Below are 11,621 nucleotides of genomic sequence, written 5' to 3' on the forward strand. Positions count from 1 at the left end.
GACTTTAAGTGAGGCTTTCTAGACATGGAGAGCTGTAGCTAATGTTTTATTGAGTACTTGCAATGTTTCACTACAGGGCTAAAGTGGATTAAAGTTTTTTTTTGAGTACTAACCCCTCTAATGAAGTTTATGAGAAGTTTGGTGTGAAGGAAGCTTTCAAGGGTCAAGAGAGGAGGATGATATATGATCAATAAGAGTGAAAAGTCTAAGCTTGGGGATGCCCCCGTGGTTCATCCCTGCATATTTCAAGAAGACTCAAGCGTCTAAACTTGGGGATGCCCAAGGCATCCCCTTCTTCATCAACTTATCAGGTTTCTTCTATTGAAACTATATTTTTATTCGGTCACATCTTATGTGCTTTACTTGGAGCATCTGTGTGTTTTTATTTTTGTTTTTGTTTGAATAAGATCGGATCCTAGCAATCCTTGTGTGGGACAGAGACACGCTCCGCTTTTTCATATGAACACTTGTGTTCTTCGTTTTACTTTTAATGTTCAATGACAAAAGTTGGAAGCGATTGCATTTATTGTTATTTGGGTGGAAACAGAAAATGCTTCATATTGTCTTGGATAATTTGATACTTGGCAATTGTTTTGAGCTCTCAAGTAGATCATGATTAAGCTCTTGCATCATGTAGTTTAAACCTATTAGTGGAGAAATACCGTACAGCTTGTTGAAATTGGTTTGCATGATTGGTCTCTCTAAGTTCTAGATATTTTCTGGTAAAAGTGTTTGAGCAACAAGGAAGACAGTGTAGAGTTTTATAATGCTTGCAATATGTTCTTATGTGAGTTTTGCTGTACCGGTTCATACTTGTGTTTGCTTCAAACAACCTTGCTAGCCAAAGCCTTGTACTGAGAGGAAATGCTTCTCGTGCATCCAAAACCTTGAGCCAAAACCTATGCCATTTGTGTCCACCATAACTACCTACTATGTGGTATTTTCTGCCATTGCAAGTAAATACTTCATGTGCTACCTTTAAACAATTCAAAACTTTATTACTCCTTATTTGTGTCAATGTTTTATAGCTCATGAGGAAATATGTGGTGTTTTATCTTTCAATCTTGTTGGGCAGCTTTCACCAATGGACTAGTGGCTTCATCCGCTTATCCAATAATTTTGCAAAAAGAGCTGGCAGCGGGGTTCCCAGCCCCAATTAATTAACCTTCACTAATAATTCTCTTCACATGTTTTGCCATGATTCATCAGTAAAGCAACTTAATTTTGCAAATAGACACTCCTTCATGGTATGTGAATGTTGGAAGGCACCCGAGGATTCGGTTAGCCATGGCTTGTGTAAGCAAAAGGTTGGGAGGAGTGTCAAACATAAATAAAACTAAAGTACATGTGTAAACAAAAGAGAAGAGGGATGATCTACCTTGCTGGTAGAGATAACGTCCTTCATGGGAGCCGCTCTTTGAAAGTCTGTTTGATGAGGGGGTTAGAGTGCCCACTGCCATTCGTCGACAACAACAAACACCTCTCAAAACTTTACTTTTATGCTCTCTATATGATTTCAAAACTTAAAAAGCTCTAGCACATGATTTAATCCCTTCTTCCCTCTGCGAAGGGCCTTTCTTTTACTTTATGTTGAGTCAGTTTACCTACTTCCTTCCATCTTAGAAGCAAACACTTGTGCCAACTGTGCATTGATTCTTACATACTTGCTTATTTGCATTCATCATATTACTTTGTGTTGACAATTATCCATGAGATATGTATGTTGAAAGTTGAAAGCAACTGCTGAAACTTAAATCTTCCTCTGTGTTGCTTCAATGCCTTTACTTTGAATTTATTGCTTTATGAATTAACTCTTATGCAAGACTTTTGATGCTTGTCTTGAAAGTACTATTCATGAAAAGTTTTGCTATATGTTATCTATTTGTTAGCAAATATTGATCGTTGCCTTGAGTCACTGCATTCATCTCATATGCTTTATAATAGTATGATCAAGATTATGTAAGTAGCATGTCACTACAGAAATTATTCTTTTTATCGTTTACCTACTCGAGGGCGAGCAGGAACTAAGCTTGGGGATGCTGATACGTCTCCAACGTACCTATAATCTCTGATGTTCCATGCTTGTTTTATGACAATACTTACATGTTTTGCTCGCACTTTATGATGTTTTTATGCATTTTCTGGAACTAACCTATTAACAAGATGCCGAAGTGCCAGTTCCTGTTTTCTGCTGTTTTTGGTTCCAGAAAGGCTGTTCGGGCAATATTCTCGGAATCGGACGAAATCAACGCCCAGAACCTTATTTTTCCCGGAAGCTTCCAGAGAGCCAGAGTGGGACCAGAGGGGAGCCCTGGGGGCCCCACACATGGTGGCGGCGCGGCCTAGGGGGAGGGAGCGCCCCCCTACTGTGAGGGGGCCCCGTGGCCCTTCCGGCTCTGACTCTTTGCCTATTTAAGCCGTCCTGACCTAAATCTTCGACACGAATTGACGAAACTCCAGAAAGACTCCAGGGGCGCCGCCGCCATCGCGAAACTCCAATTCGGGGGACAGAAGTCTCTGTTCCGGCACCCTGCCGGGACGGGGAAGTGCCCCCGGAAGCCATCTCCATCAACGCCACCGCCTCCATCATGCTCCGTGAGTAGTTCCCCCATGGACTACGGGTTCTAGCCGTAGCTAGTTGGTATTCTCTCCCCCATGTACTTCAATACAATGATCTCATGAGCTGCCTTACATGATTGAGATTCATCTGATGTAATCGGTGTTGTGTTTGTTGGGATCCGATGGATTGTTACTATAAAGTTTATGAAGTTATTGTTGCTGCAATCTGGTTATGCTTAATGCTTGTCACTAGGGCCCGAGTGGCATGATCTTAGATTTAAGCTCTATACTTATTGCTTAGATTGTATCTACAAGTTGTTTGCACATGTCTATGTCCGGAACCCGAGGCCCCAGAGTGACAAGCAATCGGGATAACTGGAGGGGAAGGCTTAGATATGAGGATCACATGTTTTCACCAAGTGTTAATGCTTTGCTCGGTGCTCTATTAAAAGGAGTACCTTAATTGCCGATAGATTCCCTTGAGGCCCGGCTGCCACCGGCTGGTTGGACAAAAGATGTTGTACAAGTTTCTCATTGCGAGCACGTATGACTATATATGGAAAACATGCCTATATGATTAATAATCTTGATGTTCTGTCCTAATGCTATTTCAATCCTATCAATTGCCCAACTGTAATTTGTTCACCCAACACTTGTTATTGGAGAGTTACCACTAGTGTAGATAGCTGGGAACCCCGGTCCATCTTTCATCATCATATACCCGTTTCTATATGTCATTGGAAGTAGTATCAACTATTTTCTGGTGCCATTGCCTCTGTGTTACTATTACTGCTGCACGTGTTACTCGTTACTACTGCTCTCATATTATCGCTACTTTCACATCACCCCTGTTGCTAGTGCTTTTCCAGGTGCAGCTGAATTGACAACTCAGTTGTTAAGGCTTATAAGTATTCTTTACCTCCCCTTGTGTCGAATCAATAAATTTGGGTTTTACTTCCCTCGAAGACTGTTGCGATCCCCTATACTTGTGGGTTATCAGGGACACGTGGCGGAAATTCAACGGAGCGACCGCTCAGTTCCCACAGTAGGATCCAGCGCACGTATCTCCACATGAGGTCTATAAATAGTCCACCGGTGCGGTCATTCCCATTTTTCCACCGCTCTCACCACTTCATCCTCTTCCTTGCGCTAGCGCCGCCCCGCAGATCTCATCGCCGGCGAGCTCTTCCCGGAAAGCTCCATGCACCTCTACTGCAAGGTTCTTCCTCACCCTAGCTTGACGTTGTTGATACGTTGCAAACAAATCTATAATTTTTTATGCTCCATGCTTGTTTTACACCAATTTATATATGTTTTGTCTACACTTCATGACACTTTTATGCATTTTCCGGAACTAACCTATTGACAAGATGCCACAGTGTCAGTTCCTATTTTTTTGATGTTTTTGTATTTCAGAAAAGTTGTACATGAAATATTATCGGAATTGGACGAAACAAAAGCCAAACCTCCTATTTTTCCCGACACGAAGACGGAGTCCAGAGCAGAGCCGGATGAGGGCACCAGGGAGGCCATACCAGCCCTTGGCATGGCCCCCCTGGCCGCGCCATGGGGTGTGATACGTCTCAAACGTATCTATAATTTCTTATGTTCCATGCTACTTTTATGATGATACTCACATGTTTTATACACACTTTATGTCATTATTATGCATTTTCCGGCACTAACCTATTGACGAGATGCCGAAGAGCCAGTTGTTGTTTTCTGCTGTTTTTGGTTTCAGAAATCCTACAACGGAAATATTCTCGGAATTGGACGAAATCAACGCCCAGGGTCTTATTTTTCCACGAAGCTTCCAAAAGACCGAAGGGATTACGAAGTGGGGCCACGAGGGCCCGTACCCATAGGCCGGCGCGGCCAGAGGGGGGCCCGCGCTGCCCTATGGTGTGGGGCCCCCGCGCTGCCTCCAACCCTGCCCTTCCGCCTACTTAAAGCCTTCGTCGCGAAAACTCCAGTACCGAGAGCCACGATACGGAAAACCTTCCAGAGACGCCGCCGCCGCCAATCCCATCTCGGGGGATTCAGGAGATCGCCTCCGGCACCCTGCCGGAGAGGGGAATCAACTCCTGGAGGACTCTTCATCACCATGATCACCTCCGGATTGATGTGTGAGTAGTTCACCCCTGGACTATGGGTCCATAGCAGTAGCTAGATGGTTGTCTTCTCCTCATTGTGCTATCATGTTAGATCTTGTGAGCTGCCTATCATGATCAAGATCATCTATTTGTAATGCTACATGTTGTGTTTGTTGGGATCCGATGAATATGGAATACTATGTCAAGTTGATTATCAATCTATCATATATGTGTTGTTTATGTTCTTGCATGCTCTTCGTTGCTAGTAGAGGCTCGGCCAAGTTGATACTTGTGACTCCAAGAGGGAGTATTTATGCTCGATAGTGGGTTCATGCCTCCATTGAATGCAGGACGAGTGACAGAAAGTTCTAAGGTTGTGGATGTGCTGTTGCCACTAGGGATAAAACATCAATGCTTTGTCTAAGTATATTTGTGTTGATTACATTACGCACCATACTTAATGCAATTATCTGTTGTTTGCAACTTAATACTGGAAGGGGTTCGGATGATAACCTGAAGGTGGACTTTTTAGGCATAGATGCATGTCTGGATAGCGGTCTATGTACTTTGTCGTAATGCCCTGATTAAATCTCATAGTAGTCATCGTGATATATGTATGTGCATTGTTATGCCTTCTCTATTTGTCAATTTCCCAACTGTAATTTATTCACCCAACATGCTATTTATCTTATGGGAGAGACACCACTAGTGAACTGTGGACCCCGGTCCATTCTTTACTTCTGAAATACAATCTACTACAAACTCTGTTCTTTATTGTTCTTCGCAAACAAACATCATCTTCCACACTATACATCTAATCCTTTGTTTACAGCAAGCCGGTGAGATTGACAACCTCACTGGTACGTTGGGGCAAAGTACTTTGATTGTGTTGTGCAGGTTCCACGTTGGCGCCGGAATCCCTGGTGTTGCGCCGCACTACACTTCGTCACCAATGACCTTCACGTGTTCCTTGACTCCTACTGGTTCGATAACCTTGGTTTCTTACTGAGGGAAAACTTGCTGCTGTACGTATCGCACCTTCCTCTTGGGGTTCCCAACGGACGTGTGTCTTGCACGCTATCAAGAAACTTTTTCTGGTGCCGGTTCCGGGGAACTGAAGAAAAGCTACACCACAAAGATTTCTAACTCCCACGTCAACTACACGCCAGCAACTTTTTCTGGTGCCGTTGCCGGGGAGATCAAGACACGCTGCAAGGGGAGTCTCCCACATCCAATCTCTTTACTTTGTTTTTGTCTTGCTTTACTTTATTTTATTTACTGCTTTGTTTGTTCTTCATATAAAAAATACAAAATAAAAATTAGTTACTAGTTTTACTTTATTTACTGTCTTGTTCTCCATATTAAAAACACAAAAATTAGTTACTCGCATTTACTTTATTTTATTATCATGGCTAGTCCTGTAGTTGTTACTCTATCACCTGAGGAATCGATCTTTACTTTTAAACAAGGTGGTGAAGAGAGTTTTAAAGAAGCTTGGTCTAGAATTTTTGATTCTTATAGTAAAACTAAACCTAAAATGACTCTAAGTTTGCTTCTTAGTAACTTTTATTTTGGGCTTATTCTTCGCTATAGATATGCCTTAGATGCTCGTAGTAGGAGGAGATTTCCTTCATCGTGATGGGGATCAAGCTTTTAATGCCATAAGAAAAGTGGTTACATCATCTAGCTCCGCTAATAATTTTGATTCATCTCTTGCTAGCATTCATAATAGATTAAACACCCTCGAGACAAATATATCTTGTTTAAAAGAAGGGTAGAACCAGATTCGCGAATATTATGATTATGTTCCAGTAAGTTTTGAACCTTCAATGTGGGTGCCTACTATTAAAGTTGTTATTTGTGGTGAAACTTTTCATGCCCGTTGTGATATTATGTCTGAGTTTTGCCTTATGCCTAAAAGAATTTATGAATCTTTGACACTTTGGGAACTTACTGAAGGAGGAGAAGGAATAACTCTTACTGATAACTCGTTATAATTCCTAAGGGTATAGCTGAAGGTGTGTTCACAACCTTTCTTGGAAGAACGGTATCCACTGATTATCTTGTTGTTGAATGTGTAGGGACAGGACAAATCACACTTGGAAGGTCCCTGCTGAAACTCGTGGGAGCAATCATAGATGTGGGGAAAGGCACTCTAAATTTTACCTCTACGCCCGGATGCGGTCATATATTCCCTAAACCAAAGAGTAAGAATAAGAGTAAGAAGGGTAGGCGCAAGACCCCTGGTAAGAATGCTAATGCTTCAACTCTCGACAATACTTGATTCACACTTTCTGCGCCTAGCTGAAAGGCGTTAAAGAAAAGCGCTTATGGGAGGCAACCCATTATTTTACTTCTGCACTTTTGTTTTATATTTGAGTCTTGGAAGTTGTTACTATTGTAGCAACCTATCCTTATCTTTATTTTATTGCATTGTTGTGCCAAGTAAAGTCTTTGATAGTAAGGTTAATACTAGATTTGGATTACTGCGCAGAAACAGATTTCTTGCTGTCACGAAATTTAGCAGCCCCGTCTGTAGGTAACTCAGAAAAATCTGCCAATTTACGTGCGTGATCCTCAGATATGTACGCAACTTTCATTCAATTTGAGCTTTCTCATCTGAGCAAGGTAAGTGCCCCAGAAAAATTCGTCTTTACGGACTGTTCTGTTTTGACAGATTCTGCCTTTTATTTCGCATTGCCTGTTTTGCTATGTTTGATGGATTTCTTTGTTCCATTAACTTTCAGTAGCTTTGTGCAATGTCCAGAAGTGTTAAGAATGATTATGTCACCTCTGAATATGTGAATTTTTGATTATGCACTAACCCTCTAATGAGTTTGTTTTGAGTTTGGTGTGGAGGAAGTTTTCAAGGGTCAAGAGAGGAGGATGATACAATATGATCAAGAAGAGTGAAAAGTCTAAGCTTGGGGATGCCCCCGTGGTTCATCCCTGCATATTTTAAGAAGACTCAAGCATCTAAGCTTGGGGATGCCCAAGGCATCCCTTCTTCATCGACAACTTATCAGGTCACCTCTAGTGAAACTATATTTTTATTCCGTCACATCTTATGTGCTTTACTTGGAGCGTCTGTATGTTTTTGTTTTTGTTTGAATAAAATCGGATCCTAGCATTCTTTGTGTGGGAGAGAGACACGCTCCGCTGTTGCATATGAACACATGTGTTCTTAGCTTTACTTTTAATGTTCATGGTGAAGGTTGAAACTGCTTCGTTCATCATTATTATGGTTGGAAACAGAAAATGCTTCATGTGGTAATTGGTATAATGTCTTGAATAATTTGATACTTGGCAATTGTTGTGCTCATATAGATCATGTTTAAGCTCTTGCATCATGTATTTTGCACCTATTAATGAAGAACTACATAGAGCTTGTTAAAATTTGGTTTGCATGATTGGTCTCTCTAGAGTCTAGATATTTTCTGGTTAAGGTGTTTGAACAACAAGGAGACAGCGTAGGGTCTTATAATGCTTGCAATATGTTCTTATGTAAGTCTTGCTGTACCGGTTTATACTTGAGTTTGCTTCAAACAACCTTGCTAGCCTAAGCCTTGTATTGAGAGGGATTACTTCTCGTGCATCCAAATCCTTGATCCAAAAACTATGCCATTTGTGTCCACCATACCTACCTACTACATGGTATTTCTCTGCCATTCCAAAGTAAATTACTTGAGTGCTACCTTTAAAAATTCTATTCTTTGTCTTTGCAATATATAGCTCATGGGAAAATAGCCTTAAAAACTATTGTGGTGAAGAATATGTAGCTATGTATCTTATTTCTTATAAGTTGCTTGTTGAGCGGTAACCATGTTTCTGGGGACGCCACCATCTATTACACCTTTGTTGAATATAATGTGAGATGCATGTTCGTCTTGTCTGAAGTAAGGGTGATTTATCATGATCAAATGGTTTGAGTATGCATATTGTTAGAGAAGAACATTGGGCCGCTAACTAAAGCCATGAATCATGGTGGAAGTTTCAGTTTGTACAATTAATCCTCAAATATCTTATGAGAATATTATCTGTTGTTGAATGCTTATGCATTCAAGAGAAATCCATTATCTGTTGTCTATGTTGTCCCGGTATGGATGTCTAAGTTGAGAATAATCAAAAACGAGAAATCAAATGCGATCTTTCTCCTTAGACCTTTGTACAGGCGGCATAGAGGTACCCCTTTGTGACACTTGGTTGAAACATATGTTATGCAATGATAATCCATGTAAATCCAAGCTAATTAGGACAAGGTGCGATCACTATTGGTAATCTATGCATGAGGCTTGCAACTTATAAAATGTATTATGCATAACACATATGATTTATTACTACCGTTGACAAAATTGTTTCTATGTTTTCAAAATGAAAAGCTCTAGCACAAAAACAGTAATCCATGCTTCCCTCTGCGAAGGGCCTTTCTTCTACTTTATTGTTGAGTCAGTTTACCTACTTCTTTCTATCTTAGAAGCAAACACTTGTGTCAACTGTGTGCATTGATTCTTACATGTTTACCTATTGCACTTGTTATATTACTTTGTGTTGACAATTATCCATGAGATATACATGTTGAAGTTGAAAGCAAGCTGCTGAAACTTATATCTTCCTTTGTGTTGCTTCAACGCTTTCTACTAAGAATTTATTGCTTTATGATTTAACTCTTATGCAAGTCTTATTGATGCTTGTCTTGAAAGTACTATTCATGAAAAGTCTTTGCTATATGATTCGGTTGTTTATTCATTGTCTTTACCATTGCTTCGAATCACTGCATTCATCTCATATGCTTTACAATAGTATTGATCAAGATTATGATAGCATGTCACTTCGAAATTATCTTTGTTATCGTTTACCTACTCGAGGGCGAGTAGGAACTAAGCTTGGGGATGCTTGATACGTCTCAAACGTATCTATAATTTCTTATGTTCCATGCTACTTTTATGATGATACTCACATGTTTTATACACACTTTATGTCATTATTATGCATTTTCCGGCACTAACCTATTGACGAGATGCCGAAGAGCCGATTCTTGTTTTCTGCTGTTTTTGGTTTCAGAAATCCTACAAAGGAAATATTCTCGGAATTGGACGAAATCAACGCCCAGGGTCTTATTTTTCCACGAAGCTTCCAGAAGACCGAAGGGATTACGAAGTGGGGCCACGAGGGCCCGTACCCATAGGCCGGCGCGGCCAGAGGGGGGCCCGCACCGCCCTATGGTGTGGGGCCCCCGCGCCGCCTCCAACCCTGCCCTTCCGCCTACTTAAAGCCTTCGTCGCGAAAACCCCAGTACCGAGAGCCACGATACAGAAAACCTTCTAGAGACGCCGCCACCGCCAATCCCATCTCGGGGGATTCAGGAGATCACCTCCGGCACCCTGCCGGAGAGGGGAATCATCTCCCGGAGGACTCTTCATCACCATGATCGCCTCCGAATTGATGTGTGAGTAGTTCACCCCTGGACTATGGGTCCATAGCAGTAGCTAGATACTTGTCTTCTCCTCATTGTGCTATCATGTTAGATCTTGTGAGCTGCCTATCATGATCAAGATCATCTATTTGTAATGCTACATGTTGTGTTTGTTGGGATCCGATGAATATGGAATACTATGTCAAGTTGATTATCAATCTATCATATATGTGTTGTTTATGTTCTTGCATGCTCTCCGTTGCTAGTAGAGGCTCTGACCAAGTTGATACTTGTGACTCCAAGAGGGAGTGTTTATGCTCGATAGTGGGTTCATGCCTCCATTGAATCTGGGACAGTGACGGAAAGTTCTAAGGTTGTGGATGTGCTTGTTGCCACTAGGGATAAAACATCAATGCTTTGTTTAAGGATATTTGTGTTGATTACATTACGCACCATACTTAATGCAATTGTCTGTTGTTTGCAACTTAATACTAGAAGGGGTTCGGATGATAACCTGAAGGTGGAATTTTTAGGCATAGATGCATGCTGGATAGCGGTCTATGTACTTTGTCGTAATGCCCTGATTAAATCTCATAGTAGTCATCGTGATATATGTATGTGCATTGTTATGCCTTCTCTATTTTTCAATTGCCCAACTGTAATTTGTTCACCCAACATGCTATTTATCTTATGGGAGAGACACCACTAGTGAACTGTGGACCCCGGTCCATTCTTTACATCTGAAATACAATCTACTGCAAACTCGTTCTTTACTTGTTCTTCGCAAACAAACATCATCTTCCACACTATACATCTAATCCTTTGTTTACGAGCAAGCGGGTGAGATTGACAACCTCACTGTTACGTTGGGGCAAAGTACTTTGATTGTGTTGTGCAGGTTCCACGTTGGCGCCGGAATCCCTGGTGTTGCGCCGCACTACACTCCGTCACCAACGACCTTCAAGTGTTCCTTGACTCCTACTGGTTCGATAACCTTGGTTTCTTACTGAGGGAAAACTTGCTGTTGTACGCATCACATCTTCCTCTTGGGGTTCCCAACGGGCGTGTGTCTTGCACGCTATCAAGCAACTTTTTCTGGCACCGTTGCCGAGGAACTGAAGAAAAGCTACACCACAAAGATTTCTAACTCCCACGTCAACTACACGCCAGCAGGGTGGTGCGGGGCCTCCTGGCGCCCACCGACCTCGCCCTTCCGCCTATAGATTGCCTTCGACGCAAATTCCCTAAAGAATCGAGCCTCCGTCCATGAAAAGTTCCATCGCCGCCGCCATCGTCCAGACAAGTTTCGGGGGTTAGAAGTTCCTGCTCCGGCACCCTGCCGGGACGGGGTTTGACCCCCGGAGCCATCTCCATCGACTTCACTGCCTCCACTTCGACTCCATGATGGTTCGTGATTAGTTCCCCCTTGGACTACGGGTTCTCGGCTGTAACTAGTTGGTACTCTCTCTCCCATGTACTTCAATACAATGATGTCATGAGCTGCCTTACATGATTGAGATCCATATGATGTAATTGGTGTTGTGTTTATTCGGATC

The sequence above is a fragment of the Lolium rigidum genome, chromosome 3, assembly GCF_022539505.1.
Source record: "Lolium rigidum isolate FL_2022 chromosome 3, APGP_CSIRO_Lrig_0.1, whole genome shotgun sequence".
NCBI classification, from domain to species: domain Eukaryota; kingdom Viridiplantae; phylum Streptophyta; class Magnoliopsida; order Poales; family Poaceae; genus Lolium; species Lolium rigidum.